General features: G+C 46.8%; 1 protein-coding gene across 1 annotated transcript in view; it reads right to left on the bottom strand.

The window, feature by feature from the left end:
• The window catches only part of TXNRD1 (thioredoxin reductase 1), a 130,238-nt gene extending 119,052 nt beyond the window's left edge, over positions 1-11,186 (bottom strand). Inside the window, 1 exon segment of the mRNA NM_001256962.3 lies at positions 11,107-11,186. The gene's annotated coding sequence lies outside the window, so the exon portion shown is untranslated.
• Between the last annotated feature and the right edge of the window lie 5,013 nt (positions 11,187-16,199).

Below are 16,199 nucleotides of genomic sequence, written 5' to 3'. Positions count from 1 at the left end.
AGGTGGTGGCTTTACTTACTATGCACAATGCCAGTTCCCCAGTTTCATTTTAATTCAATTGCTTTTTCTTTATAATGTTTATTTGAAAGGTAGAGCAGCAGACAAAGAGAGAGGGAGTGAGAGATATCTTCCATCCATTGGTTTACACCCAACCACCCTCAATAACCAGGGCTAGATTAGGCTGAAATCAGGAGCCAGAAACTCCATCTGGGTCTCCCAAGTGGGTGTTGGGGACTCAAGAACTTGAGCCATCGCCCGCTGCTTCCCAGGATGCAAAACAGTCTGAAGCTAGACAGGAAGTGGAGTAGCCAGGACTCGAACCAGGCACTCTGATGTGGGATGGTTGTATTCCAAGCAGCATCTTATCCTCTGTGTTACAATCCTGCCCCAATTGCTTGTTTTCTTGGGGAAAAAATGCCTTACTGTCATTCTTATAAAAGAGGATGGAGGAACCCAGGTTCTCATCAGGTCAGACACATGCAATCCTCTGTTAAATGAGATGTCACAGCACAGTGCCTCAGAACACTGGCTTCCTGGATGAGAATCCTGGCTCCACCACCTCTCAGGGCCTCATTTGCTTATTGCAATGATTAAATGAGTTAAATCAGTGGAAGCAATCAGGGACAGCATTGTGGTGCAGCAGGTTAAGCTTCTGCCTATGACGCCAACTTCCCATATGAATACTGGGTCAAGTCCCTCTACATCATTTCTGATCCACTTCCCTGCACCTGAGAAAGCGATAGAAGATGGCGCGTGTTACCCACTTGGGAGACCTGGATGGAGTTCCAGGCTCCTGGTTTCAGCCTGGCCCAAGCCCAGCCTTTGGGGGCCATTTGAGGGATGAACCAGATTTCTCTGTGTGTCTTACTCTATAACTCTGCCTTTCAAATAAATAAATACACTTTCCAAAAAAAATAAATAAATAAACACTCAGCATAGAAGCTGGATCAGATGAATATGACCACTTTTCACAAAAAGACTCAAGAAATTACATACAACTCTAGAAAACAACTCCATAAGGGCCTGTTACTGATGTGCCCTCGGCACCCACAATAGCACTTCACACACAAGATGGTCAGGAAGCGCTGAACTGAGTAAACGTAATCTAACTCACAGGCGACCTCAGGAGCTGCTGCTTCTTTCAAAACAACATATTACTGAGAAATACAACACCCCATATGGGATGTTGAAAATATCCCATAAAAGTCTCCATTCTCCCACTCTCATAAAAAAAAAGGAATTTCATCTCCACAAGATGTCCTACTTGTAGGATCCCAAAGAGCCAGAGGCAGGAGATGTAGGTAAAAGAAGTTTCAAAGGGAGAAACAGGGATTCTTGGATTGACAACATTGCAGGAGAAAATCAGAGACAGGAGGGACGACTTGATTCACTGCACTCAGACATTTATTGAGCAACTACTGTGTGCCACACGCGACCTCAAACAGGAAACTCACCTCTCAGAAAGACACCCCTGTTCCTGGAGCTACACACCACACCACATGGTCTATAACAGAGATGGGAAGGACCCCAGCTGTCCACCTCTACTCAGGGACTCACAAAGCTGTTCTTTGGCCTGGGTTTTAATGGATAAGGAGAGTTCGACCAGTGAAGAAGGAAAGGGATTATAGGCAGAAGAGACAAACATTTAAGAACAGGTGAAGAGGGAGCACATGACATCAGGGAACAGGAAATAAATGCCACGTGCAAGAAAGGAGAGCTTAACAGGAGAACCAAACCTGCCAAAGGTCTTGCGTTCTTAATTCTCCAGGAGTTACAGCTTTTATCTAATCTGATATGAATAATCATTAGTCAGTGCCCACAGAAAAAGAAACAATCTCATAGCCAATTTCCTTTAAAATTGACCCTCTTAGGGGTCAAGTACTTGAGTTCCTGCTACTCATGTGAGAGAGTAGTATTGAGCTCCTGGCTTCAGCCTGGCTAAGACCTGACTGCTGTGACCATTTGGAGAGTGAACAAGCAGATGGAAGATCTCTCTCTTGCTCTCGCTCTCATTCTGTTGTTCTGCATTTCAAACACATAAATCTAAAAGAAAGAAAGGGAGGAAGGAAGAAAAGAAAATAAAAAATCTACCCCCCTTCTCATCCCACACCCAGAGCAGCGGACTGAATTCCCTTTGTTGTTGTGAGGTTTTTTCCTTTTTTTTTTTTTTAATTAACTTATTTATTTGAAAGTCAGATTATAAAGAGAGAGAGGTCTTCCATCCTCTGGTTCACTCCCCAGATGGTCACATCAGCCAGGGTTGGGCCAGGTCGAAGCCAGGAGCTTCATTTGGGTTTTCCACCTGGGTGCAGGGGCCCAAGCCCTGAGGCCATCTTCTGCTACTTTCCCAGGCCATTAGCAGGAAGCTGGATTGGAAGTGAAGCAGCCAGGACACAAACTGGCACCCAAACAGGATGCTGGTGTTGCAGATAGTGGCTTTACCAGCTACGCCACAACGCTGACCCTGTCATGGTTGTAATAAACCCTACAAACACTCTTTAGTAAGCCTGCTCCTGCCACTGTGCCCTACCCAGACACACACTGGCTCAGGAGCCCTTCTCCCCAGCTGCTGCCTACTCTCTGCCATCTCTAAGTGATTCCAGAGTCTTTACCACTCCTTACTGTGCTTGAGCGAGGGTCAAGCTCTGGCTCAGCGTTCCTTTAATTAGCCCTCACATGCTCACACTGGACACACACTCACACATCCCTTACCCAGCTCAGCGTGGCCAAACCCCGAGGACTGTATTACTAGTTTAGCACATGAAGCCACACCCAGGAATATCCCCCTGAGCCCTGTGGACAGAACGGTGCCATAACACCATGCTTACTGCTCTCCCGACAAAGGTATTGTGTTTCTGACTCACCGGGGGAGCTGCTAAGTTCCAGTTCCTTCTATTTCCTTCTTCCTTGATCTCACTCTATACATAAAAGAATGAAATCTAACTCTTGCTCCAACGGCTAAGATAACTTCCGTAAACCTAAACAAAGTTGATGACCAAGGACTCACAAACACTTACGATCAAGCACTCAACGACCATCAGTGACTGGGTACGGCAGGGAGGTCGCCCTCCATAAGCTCACAGTGTTTTGAACCTCTTATAGGCCGCTGCACAAGCTTTAAACAGTAGAGTCTGGGCAGCAGCACATTTGAGAGGCTCAAGCAGCTTAAAATACCACTAGCTAAATGAGCAGTAATTCGAAGGTCATCAGAGCTATGGTGTAATCTCCACAATCTTAAGGAAAGAATCCAAAACCTGGAAAGGAAGAAGTTGATGAAAAGTCTCTTTAGTGCCACACAAGCCCACCAAAGGGTCATCTGACTCTCTAAGACAGTGCACCTGCACTTGACCTTGCTATTTGCTGTTTTATGAGTCTAGACATTGCAGTGAACTTGTACCTTTCCGTTCATTAACCCCAAAGGTTACAGTTTTATTGTCCTGTGGACTATTAACCAACTTGTGACTACCAGAAAATTCAGTTCAGCCTCTCTCTCATTATGTAAGTCTCTATTCCTTGAATTCTCCATTGAAACAGCCCTACTACTTTATTGGTTTCTTCGTTTATTGAGAATAAACAAAAATTTATTTACTAAATCAATGTTTATGTGTGTTTATTTTTGTACAAGAATCATGTTTTCAATGTCTTGAAAACATACTTTGACAACGGTAATTACATTGTTCACCAAGTTCTCTGTATTTTGTTGCTATCCAAGAAAAACTGTTTTCTGCCCTGGCCTCACCTCCTAAACATTCATAAGGCACTTTTCTCCCATTAATGTCTGCCAGTTTGTCAATATTCTACAGTCACAAGCCACATTTACCTATAGTCACATCTTACTTGATTCTTGGTATTTTGTTTCGTTGATAATTGAGTTATTGCTGACATTTATAAATAGAAAAAGCCACAAAAATAATAAATATGAATTTCTGATTTCTCTTGAAATCTCAGAAACCCTGGCAACACTAGACTCCCCTTTCCATCCAAAGGCAGGACGGTGAGTTCAGGCTGCCCCTCTCCAGAGAAGTTCCTGCTCAGTTCACCCCAGTCTCCACCACTCCCTGTTGTCTACAGCCTGCAGTTCCATCACTTATACTGCCTGCTTGTCCCTGTGGATATTTAAGTTTTGACCCCTCTACAGGGGCCTCTTCATTCTTCTCATAACAAGTTGTTTCTCGGTTTTATGTAACATCCTACCACCTCCTCAGCTGTTTTTCATCTGGCAGACACTGACATCTGGAATGTATATACACATCTTCCATACACACACACTCAACTGTGGCAAAAGTGCCTCTCACACACTGATCAAAGCTGCAGCACACCTATAGGGCACAACTGAAAGTTCAGAGCTAAAACCCATCGCACTATCACTTAAACCAATATGGAATAAGCAATTCATTTTCGACATCTAACGTGATTTGTGTCAGTGCTTTATGGCTGGACACATGTAGGCTAGTTTCTACCAGCCAAGTACAGCAGAGAGCTAGAAACCAGGATATAAGGAACACTCACCAAGTGTCCCCTGATGTCCTATGGCAGTAAAGAAAAGGTACACAGGGGCAGGCATTTGGTGCAGCAGTCCCATATCAGAGCGTCTGGGTTCAAGCCCCAGCTCTATTCCTGATCCCAGTGCCCTGCTAACGAGCACCAGGGAAGCAGCAGGTGATGGCTGAAGTACTCGGGTCCCTGCCACCAGCATGGGAGACCCAGACTGAGTTCCTGGCTCCTATCCGCGGCCTGGCGAAGCCCTGGCTATTGGGTGTGTGTGGGGAGTGAACCAACAGATGGGAGACCGCCCTCTGTGTATCTCTCACTTGCTCACTGCCTTTCAAATAAAATAAATTTCACAAAGGCATTCAGTTAGGTTATTTATTTTAAAGATTATAAATTATAAATCTAAAATATAATTTACAAAGACTAAATAATTTAAAATTTTTAAACACTCACTATACAGTAATCCAAACAAGTAACATTCAATTGCAAAGACCCAAATCATAGGAAAAGTGTTTAACATGGAAAAAAAATGTGATGTTTGCAATAGCGATGAAGTTCCAGCTTGGGACAACCACAGGGCATATTGGAGTGTCTGGTTCAAATCCCAGGTATTCTGCTTCCAACCCAGCTTCCTGGTTAATGTGCACCTAGCAAGCAGCAGATCATGGCTCAAGTATTTGGGTCCTCGCCACCCTTGTGGGAGACTCACATTGAATCCCAGGCTCCTGGCTTTGGCCTGACCCAGCCCTATCTGTTGCCAGCATCTGGGGAGTAAACCAGCAGACGGAAGATCTCTGTCTCTGTGCCTTTCAAGAAAAATGAAAATAAATAATAAAATTTTAAGAGGGCATAAAGGAAGTTTTCTCCCCGACTGCCTGGTAAATCATGCAATCCTAACGTCTGACTGCAGATTCTTGGCAAGCCAGTCAGGATGATCTTTGGTTCCATTTCCTCCTCCTTTGTCTGATTCATCTTATCAGCCTCAGCAATCTGCAGTGGCTGCCTCACCCTCACCTCAACCCCACTGCCCATGCCGGCCCACACACCTCAGCTCATCATCCTCACAGCTTGTTCACAGGAAATCAATCACCTGAGGCACCAGACGTGGGCTTCTTGGCCCAACTGCTGAGAATGATTCAACGTCTAGAGTGAAGGAAACTGAGTTTGTAACCCACACGTCCCCAGCCTGCGTGCCACTGCTTCTCTCGCAGGTGCTCGGAGGAGCCCCCTCTGGGGAACAGTGTCCCCTCCTTTCCTCACCGGAAAAGCTCGGCAGCCTGAGCTGCACCAGCTTTCAGAAGATTCCACACTCTGCTCAAAGCTGCTCTTTGCCCTGCGGACACACCTGATCCTCAAAACTCCAGCAGGAAAAAAAAGTTTACAAGCCAATAAAAACGGAACGGAATGTATGTCATTCCAGAAACACACACGAAATGCTAAGTGCCATCATGCCAACTCCCTGCGCCATTGTCCTGAGAAGCTTTCTGATTACACATCATGACACTGCATTTTCTGCCATGCTCCTCCAATAGGCTGTGTGGCCAGGAGCTGACATCAGGTCCTGTTCACCCCGAGTCCCCAGTGCCTGACAAATAGTAGACATCAGGGTGAAGAACCATTCAATCAAGACTTCTCCATCAGTCGCCACCTGGACCAGACTGTGAGAAACCTCACGTTAGATTCTGGCTGCTCATGTAAGAATTCACCTTCTTGGGAGCCCGGTCATCTTAAACTGGGAAGGAACTGAGATCATGTGGTGCCTACATTTCACTCCATTTGCTATGGCGGTCACTAGCAGTAAAAGGAAGATGCTTACACGTGATACTCAGGAGAGCATTATCCATGCCAATAGTTACGTATATGTACCTGTGTACAGAAAAATATCTAGAAAAAAGTCCTTTTCTCACAGAATAATGCTTAAAACAAGTCTAATCTAAGTTTCAAAAAGTGAAACCACTAAGAGTCTTCTATGCTGTTGGAAAGCAGAGTAATGGCTGCCCTTGGAATAAGGGTGAGAGACATTCAGGGGGACTCCTGAGGCAGTGGAAACGTTCTGTTTTCTTTTTAAAATTTATTTGAAAGGCAGAATTATAGACAGTGGAAAAGACAGAGCAATCTTCCATCTGCTGCTTCACTCCTTAAATGACTGCAATGGCTGGGGCTAGGTCAGGCCAAGAACTCCATCTAGGTCTCCCGTGTACCCAAGCACTTGAGCCATCCTCCACTGCTTTCCCAGATGCATTAGCAGAGAGCTGGAACAGAAGTAGAGCAACTAGGGCTGGAACCAGCACTCACAGGGCACACCAGGGTTGCAGATGGTGGCCCAACCCGCTGTGCCACAACACTGGCCCCAAATGATCTGTTTTTTGAGCTGGTGCTAGCTGCATGGATATGTGGAGTTTGTAAAGATTTATCAAGTTACATTATGACAAATGCACTTTTATGTGTATATAGAATACGCAATAAAAACTTATTTTTAAGAGTAAATACATAGGATAAACAAAATATGACATCTATGTACAATGGAATATTTAGCCTTAAAAAGGAAGAAAATTCTATCACATGCCACAGCATAGATGACACCTAAAAACACCGCTAAGTGTAAGGGCTAGGCACAAAAAGACAAAGACTCACACCACAGAATTCCATCTCTATGAGAACTCTAAAATATACAAATTCATAGTCTGAGAAGTAGAATGTTGGCCTCAGTGGCTGGAGTAGGTGAAACAGTGGGGAGGGTTGCTTATGGCAATGGAGTTTCAGATTTAAAAGATCAGAAAGCTCTGGAAATCTATTTAACAACCGTATGAATGCACTCAACACTATTGACACTGGACACCTGCCAACAGACAGGAGAAAATGCTCAGGATCACTAGCCATCAAGGAAATGCAAATCAAAACCACAATGAGGTTTCACCTTACTCCCTTTAGGATGGCTTTCATGCAGAAATCAACAAACAGCAAATGCTGGTGAGGATGGGGGTGGGGGAAGACACCCTAATTCACTGTTTGTAGGAATGTAAACTGGTGCAGCCACTGTGGAGAACAGTATGGAGATACCTCAGAAATCTGAATATAGATCTACCATATCACCAGCCATCCCACTCCTGGGAATTTACCCAAACAAAATGAAATCAGCATATGAAAATTATCTGTTTATTGCAGCTCAACTCATAGTACCTAAGATATGGAATCAAACCAGATGACCATCAACTGAAGACTGGAGAAAGAAATTATGGTAAATAGGGGCCTGCGCTATGGCACAGCGGGTTAAAGCTGAAGAGCCAGCATCCTATATGGGCGCCGTTCTAGTCCCGGATGCTCCTCTTCTGATCCAGCTCTCTGCTATGGCCTGGGAAAGCAGTAGAAGATGGCCCAAGTCCTTGGGCCCCTGCACCCACGTGGGAGACCCGGAAGAAGCTCCTGGCTTCTGGCTTCGGATTGGCACAGCTCGGCTGTTGTAGCCATCTGGAAAGTGAGCCAGCAGATGGAAGACCTCTCTGTCTCTACCTCTCTCTGTAACTCTTTCAAACAAATAAAATAAATCTTTTTAAAAAATTATGGTATATATACCCTATGGAATCCTATACAGTAATTAAAAAAAAATGAAATCCTGTCATTCACAACAAAATAGATGCAACTGGAAACCATCATACTTAGTAAGTCAGTCCCAAAACACAAATACTATATGATCTCTCTGATATGTGGTAACAGAGTACCTAAAAGGTAATGCAAAGGAGTAAAAATTGACATTTTGACATCGGATGATTTTTAACAGCCCTTGTCTCATCTGTTGAGGAACAGTGTTTTCCTCTTCATACTATTTGTTGAACTCTTTACTTAGTGTAGGATTAATCTTATGAGTATAAAGTTAATTGAAAATAGATCTTTGTAAAAATTAAGAATAGGAATAGGAGATGGGAGAAAAAGAAAGGTAGGAGTGTGGGCAGGAGGGAAGGTAGAGTAGGAAGTAATCACTATGTTCCTGAAACACATGAAATTTATATACCTTAAATAAAACTAAAAGAAAGAAAGAAAGAAAGAAAGAAAGAAAGAAAGAAAGAAAGAAAGAAAGAAAGAAAGAAAGAAAGAAAGAAAGAAAGAAAGAAAGAAAGAAAGAAAGAAAGAAAGAAAGAAAGAAAGAAAGAAAGAAGAGAAGAGAAGAGAAGAGAAGAGAAGAGAAGAGAAGAGAAGAGAAGAGAAGAGAAGAGAAGAGAAGAGAAAAGAAAAGAAAAGAAAAGAAAAGAAAAGAAAAAAACTGGACACATACAATGGTTAAGGTGTTAAATTCTGTTAGGTGTTCATCACAATTTTTAAAGAATGAATGTTGGCGCTGGTTCTGTGGCATGAAGGGTAAAGCTGCCACTTGCAGTGCCAGCATCCCTTATGGATGCTGGTTCCAGTCCCAGCTACTCCACTTCTCCAGCTCCCTGCTACGGCCTGGGAAAGCAAGTCCTTGGGTCCCTGCACCCATGTGGGAGACCTGGAAGAAGCTCCAAGCTCCTGGCTTTGGGTCGGCCCAGCTCCAGCCATTGCAGCCATTTGGGGAGTGAACCAGTGGATAGAAGACCCCTCTCTCTCTTTCTTTCTCTGCCTTTCAAATAAATAAATGTTTACCAAGAAAAATTAATGTAGGGAATGGTGCTGTGGCTTAGCAGGTAAAGCTGCTGCTTGTGGTGCTAGTGTCCCATTTGGGCGCTGTGTTTTTTGTTTTTTTGTTTTTTGTTTTTTTGACAGGTAGAGTTATAGACAGTGAGAGACAGAGGAAAGGTCTTCCTTCTGTTGGTTCACCCCCCAAATGGCCGCTACAGCCGACGCTGCGCTGATCCGAAGCCAGGAGCCAGGTGCTTCCTCCCAGTCTCCCATGCGGGTGCAGGGCCCAAGCACTTGGGCCATCCTCCACTGCCCTCCGGGGCCACAGCAGAGAGCTGGACTAGAAGAGGAGCAGCCGGGACTAGAACCCATATGGGATGCCGGCACTGCAGGTGGAGGATTAATCAAGTGAGCCATGGCTGCTCCACTTCTGATCCAGCTCTCTGCTGTGGCCTGAGAAAGCAGTGGATGATGGCCCAAGTCCTTGGGTCCCTGCACCCACGTGGGAGACCCACGTGGTCTGGTCTAAGCTCCTGGCTTAGGATCAGGTCCAGCTGTTGTGGCCATTTGGGAAGAAGACTTTCTCTCTTTCTCTCTCTTTTTCAATGCCTTTCAAATCAATCTTTTTTTTTTTTTTTTTTTTAATGAATGTAGTTAAAGAAAACTAAGAAATACAAGGTGGTATGCAAGATTCAGGAAAACCCTGAAGGTGGCACACGAATGGCTAATTGGGGACACTTTCTCAAACCTCTGCAGCTGCAATGAAAAGCCCACAGGGGGTGGTGGTGTGGCACAGCAGGTTAAGCCACAGCTAGGGATGCTGGGCATCCCCTATCAGAGCGGCTGGTTCAAGTCCCAGCTGCTCCACTTCCATTCCAGCTTCCTGTCAATACACACAGGAAGGCAGCGGAGGAGGATTCAAGTTCTTGGGCCCCTGCCACCCATGTGGGAGAACAGGGTGGCTTCTGACTGGTCCAGCCCTGTTACAGATATTTGGGGAGTGAACTGGGAGATCTGAGATCTCTCTCTTTTAAATCAATCAATCCTGAGAAAGAGAGAGAGAAATGGCCATAATTTAGCCAGCTGAATTTCGGGGGAAACTGCTCAGCTCCTGTGCCCATCCAACCCCAGAACACGCAAGCTCCTATCTCCAGGACGGCCCCACCAGCTGCTCCCAATCCTGCCTCACACAAGGGGCTGCCTTCTCCACTGGGCTGCAGAAACCATTCCCCTGGGCCCTGCACCACATGCCGCCGCCCTGTAACCACTCTGCCAGCCTCTGAATCCCACAGCACTTACTAATTCTGAAAACTGGGCAAGGCATCCTTGTGAGCTTCCGTTTTCCAACCTATCAACCCGGCAGGAGCCATACTGTGGAATCAAATTGCCTCAGCTTGTACCCCCAAACCCCGGCTCGACCACCTCCTAGATGCGCACTTTTCGGCAAGCTTCAAAACCCTCTTTGTGCCTCAGTTTCTTCACCTGTAAAATGGGGGCTATGAGAACTGGGCCTCGGTATCAGTGGAGAGATGAAACAGGCTTATACGTGTGAAGTGCTCAGAATAGGCCCACCACACCGCGCAGGCGCGGGAACCATCTCCCCGCTACTGGCATCTGGGAAACGGAGCAAGAGTAAGACGGGCCGGGGTGTCGGGGAAGATCTGTCTCAACAGGTTCTTGCCGGAGGGGACGTCTAAAAGGCGTCTGCCGACCCCGGGGCTCGGGCCCTCGCCCTCTCCTTTCTTGGGGAACTCGGCGCTCCTCACAGGAGTCCACCCTCCACGGCCGTGGGCTGCACCAGGCTCCGGGACACGTTCTGCGGCGGGGGCTTGAGGCCGGCCGCTCCTTCCACCTCCTCCCTCTCCTCCGTCTCTCTGGGGTGAACTCCAAGCACGTTGGTCTCTCCGGCAGGGCCGCCCCAGGGCCCCTGGGCGCTTCTGGGGTCTGCCGGCTAGCGCGGGGTCGAGGGCTCCGAGGCCTTTCCCCGCCTTCCTGAAGCCAGGCCTTCGCCCTCGGTCGTACCTGGCGAAGAGCGGCCCCGTCTGCCCATGCCCTTGACCTTCCGCTCGGGCCTACCGGACGCGCCTACCTCCTTGCTCTTCGCGCAGCCCATGGCGCGCCAGGCCCTGTGGGAACGCGCGGGCCCGCGGGACGCGGAGCGGATGCCGCGCGCCCCCTGCCGGCCGCGCTACGGGGGCGGGACGCTCGCGGGGGGCGGGGCTCGCGGGGAGACTCATGGGGTCCTCACCTCTTCAAATTCGTGGATTTATTAAATATTAAGAAAATGCTCCCTACAGATAACTTGGAGAATGCAGAAACGAAAAAATGGAAACAAAGCATTATCCAAAATCATATTCAAATTACTGTTTTCTGTTTTTGTTTTTCCCTCTCCCTGTGTGAAGGTCTGCATTCAGCTTGTATCTGAATGCCAGCATTTTCCATACTGTCATTCAGTCTTTTTTATTTTTTTAAGTTTTTTTTTTTTTTTTGAAAGTCAGAGTTACACAGATAGAGGGAGAGGCAGAGAGAGAGAGAGAGAGAGAGAGAGAGAGATCTTCCATCACTGGTTCACTCCCCAGAAGGCCATACAGCCAGAGCAGCGCTAATCCGAAGTCAGGAGCCAGGAGCTTCTTCTGGGTCTCCCATGCAGGTGCAGGGGCCCAAGACTTGGAGATCTAGAGAGCTGGATTGGAAGTGGAGCAACTGGGACTTGAACCAGCGTCCACATGGGATGTTGGCACCGGCCCCTGACAGTCTTGTAAGCCCACCCAGGTGACTGGCTTTCACCCTCACTGTGGTCTGCCTCTTTGCCAGTGGATGTAGCATTCATTGACCATGCTATTTTTTAAAAAATAGACTGTGGTTCAGAGTAATTTGAAGTTCACAGCAAAAAGATGGAACTATTTTAAACAGAAGTCTCGTGGCCCCACCATGCACTGTGCCCCCAACCCTCACCTTACTTGATTTGCTTGGTAGAAGCCCTGAGAGCCTTCTAACTTTCCTCACACACCTGTTCTCTGCCACCTGCTCCCACTGCCCTCCCTGGAATATAAATCCCATAAAATAGCCTTTTGTAATTTTTTGTCTTTGCTGTATCTCAAGTGTCTGGACTGGTGCCTGGGACATTATAGGAATTTCAATATTGAAGGAAGGAAGAGATGAAGGAAGGAAATTTTTTAAATTAATTTTTATTTATTTGAAAGATAGACAGATGTCCCAATCACTGATTCACACCCCACCCCACCCCCAGCCCCAAATGCCCACAACAGCCAGGACTGAGCAAGGTCACAACTGGGAACCAGGAACTCAGGCCAGGTTTCCTGTGTGGGTGACAGGGACCCATGCACTTGAGCCATCCCCTGGCAGCCCCAGGGATGCTGGAATCTGGAGTGGAGCTAGGGCTCAAACGAGAGCACTTGAATAGGGGATGTAGGCATCCCCAACAGTGTCTTAGCCACTGTGCCAACTGCCTCCCCGTTATTGTTAATAACTATCAATGTAATTGGCCATCCAATAGTTACTTATGGAGATTACCTAGTCTACTGTTAGATGCTTAATTTATTATTTAAAAGTATTATAAGATTGTGTTGAACATCTTTTTTTTAACTTTTATTTAATGAATATAAATTTCCAAAGTACAGCTTATGGATTACAATGGCTTTTCCGCCCCATAACTTCCCTCCCACCCACAACCCTCCCCTCTCCCGCTCCCTCTCCCCTTCCATTCACATCAAGATTCATTTTCAATTATCTTTATATACAGAAGATCAATTTAGCATATATTAAGTAAAGCTTGTTGAATGTCTTTAGATGTGTAGAACTTTAAGATTTCATTAGACATTGCAAAATGGCTTTTCCAGAATGGTGGCCCCCATGTGTACACCCCCTAGAAATGAATGTGATTCCTTGACACCAAAACCAGTTTGTGCCACATCAGGTGTAGAGTCACTGTTCTCAGTCAGTGCAGTGCTTTGCTTTTCCATATGCTAAGCATCCAACCTGCAGGCCGCTTTGTTCTGGGATTTACAATGTGCCTCACACAAGTTCCCTGCTTTTGAGGGACTTCCGCATGCAGCTCAGATTTAGTGAACGAGTCTGGTCCCCAGATGTTGGCAGGGGTGCGGGCATGTTGTTTTGATCGGCTTTGTGAGCAAGCTTATATCCTGCTTTCCTGGGGGCAACCTAGGGTCAACCACTCTTGGGAAACACTGGCTATTTATTTCCTTAAATATAAATAAAAACATAAAAGCTAAACTAAAGCCCTTTAAAAACAGACGTCACACAAAGCCAAAGTAAATCTTACTAAACCTTATCCAGGGGCTATTGTCTATTAAAATCGTGGCAAAGCAAGAGTTGTGTGGCAGACTCTGGAGTGCCACTTCTAGTCCCGGCTGCTCTGCTTCCGGTCCAGCTTCCTGTTAATGCATTCTGAGAGGTAGCATTTGATGGGTCAAGTGCTTGGGCCCCTGCCATCCACAAGGGAGACCCAGATGGAGCTCTGGTGTGTCCTGGCTTCCGTCTGGTCCAGCTCTGGCAATTGTGGGCATTTTGGGAGCGAATCAGAGGGACATAAGATAGCTGTGTGTGTGTCTGTGTTCTCTCTCTCTGTCTCTGTCTCTCTCTGTTACTTTGCCTTTTAAACAGATGGAACTAAATAAATACTTAAAATTGTTACTAATGTAACTAAGTCAGAACTGTTGAGAGACAAGGCAAAGTTCCCTCTCTCTGTGAGCCAGCTCTGCATTTTCTCCCATCAGCTGGAATGAGTGTTCCAGAAATTTGTTTTAATATGCTGTTCAACTTTCCCTACAATTACCATTTTATCAGCAAAACTCCAAATGCGGTTGTATTTTCTTCTTCTCTATTTAAATCTCACAAATGATGGCTCTCCTATTTTTCTTAAATACATAGGTAAAAGTAGCCAAGAGTCATGTGCCTATCTGTGTCATCCATCGTGTGCAACAGTTAACTATTGAGTACTTAAGGTGAGCCAGACAGACATGCAGTAAGTGCTTAACTCAGATCACCTTGTGGAATCCCCACAAGAGCCCCAGGTAGCAGGGACTGTTGTTCCTGTTGTACAGAGGGCGGGGTGGGTTCACCAGGATCGTGGACTGGCTCGAATTCCAGGTCTCCTTACTTCCAGGCCTCAGCTCTCTAACGTTGTGATGCTGCAATCCATTCATCTGTATACGTGAAAGGAACACTTTCCTGGAAATGTTAAGTTTTAATTTAATTCTGCATGATTTGTTTAAGACATCAGAAGAGATGACATCCCTATTCTATGCAGTCATTCATTCCCAGGCCTCATCTCACGTGGCCTGCTCACAGAGACCCATTTGTCACTCTTTCCTCCTTGGGACAAATGGCTGCTGGGGCACCACACTCTCCCAGTTTTCCTCCTTGCCTGCTGAACACCCCTTCTGAGTCTCCTTGTGTCCCACCCCAGTTTCCCTGGCACTCAATATGGAAGCACCTTAAGGCCTGGGCCTTTAACATTCTCTCTCTTACAAAAAGAAAAAGGAGGAGGAAGTGGTGGAGGAGGAGATTTATTCATACATTTGAAAGCCAGGATGAGAGACAGAGAGGAAGAGACAGAGAGAGAATGTCCATCCTCTGGTTCACTCTCCAAATGGCTACATCAGCAAGGGCTGGGAGGAAACAGAACCAAGAGCCAGGAACTCCATCCGGGTCTCCCCCAGGGCTAGCAGGGGCCCGAGGACTTGGACTGCCTTTTACTGCTTTGCCAGGCACGTTAGCGGGAAGCTTTTTTAGAATCGTCCTTTGGAAGAACTCTGCATTTGCTCCCTTGATGATCCCATCCACTCACAAAGCTGTACCTGTCTTTTCTCTGCTGGCAACTGCAAAATCTATTTCCTGCCCCAGGCACTTTCATGAGCTCCAGGCTCACACATCCGACTGGCACTGGAGTGTCTGATACAGTGTCAGACCTAAAGTCCAGGTTCCAGCTGCCTGCTGATGCGCACCCTGGGAGGCAGCAGATGATGGCTCAAGTGCTTCAGTGCCTGCCACCCAGGTGGGAGATCCGGACTGGGTCCCCAGCTCCCAGTTCCAGCTTGTTCCAGCTGGTTGTTGTGGGCACGAGGGAAGTGAACCAGTGGATGGAAGTTCTCCATCTCTGTCTCTGTCTCTCAAATAATAAAGGAATAAATCAGACAAATAATCTCCGCAGTTGGAGCTCATGAACAAAGCCACAAAATCCTAACAAAATTAGGGCTCCACAGTTACTTAGTTAATTTAATCTCCAAAAGATGGCAATCCAGATATTTAAGATTTTATTTATTTATTTGAGAGACAGAATTACAGACAGAGAGAAGGAGATACAGATACACGGAGAGAGGTCTTCCATCCGCTGGTTCACTCCCCAACTGACCGCAACTGCTGGAGCTGGGCCGATCCGAAGCCAGGATCCAAGAGCTTCTTCCTGGTCTCCCACATGCATGCAGGGGGCAAGCACTTGGGCCATCTTCCACTGCTTTCCCAGGTCATTAGCAGAAAGCTGGATCAGAAGAGGAGCCACCAGGACACGAACTGGGACCCATGTGGGATGCCGGTGCCACAGGCAGCGGCTTAGCCCACTACACCACTGTGCCAGCCCCAGAGTACTTCCCTTTATATGAAAGCGTTGAGGAATACCCTGTTCTAGTTTGCTGTTTCCCTTAAATGGGTTGCTCTGCCCTGATTCCGTTGGTAGCGTCTTCCTTGACCAGAAGTTGCCCCTAACTACCAGGTTCTGCTCATTCTACCTCCTGAATACCTCTCTAACCCCCTTGCTGCTCTGCAGCCCTACCATTATCTAGAGCCTGGCCCTCCCAGTGCCACGCCCCTTGACCATGGCCCCAGTGTCCGGGCTCCGCCCTCATTCTCATGTCCTGGCATCCTTCCTCTGCATGGCCACTGGCCAGTCCTTCTTGAGTGACTCCTCAGACCTGCATTCATTCAGCACAAACCTGTGAGGCTGGCTACAGGCCAACCACCCGCTGTGATGGGAGCCAGGCCTCCAAGGGAGACCAACACAAAACAGACTCCCTGCTGACTCAGTGTAGCTGGAAGCGAGAAAAGACCAACCAACAGGCAAATACCTTCTTCACAGG

This window comes from Oryctolagus cuniculus, chromosome 11 (genome assembly GCF_051225735.1).
Source record: "Oryctolagus cuniculus isolate XC-2025 breed Fujian yellow rabbit chromosome 11, ASM5122573v1, whole genome shotgun sequence".
NCBI lineage: Eukaryota > Metazoa > Chordata > Mammalia > Lagomorpha > Leporidae > Oryctolagus > Oryctolagus cuniculus.
This window is presented reverse-complemented; position numbering and strand designations above follow the sequence as displayed.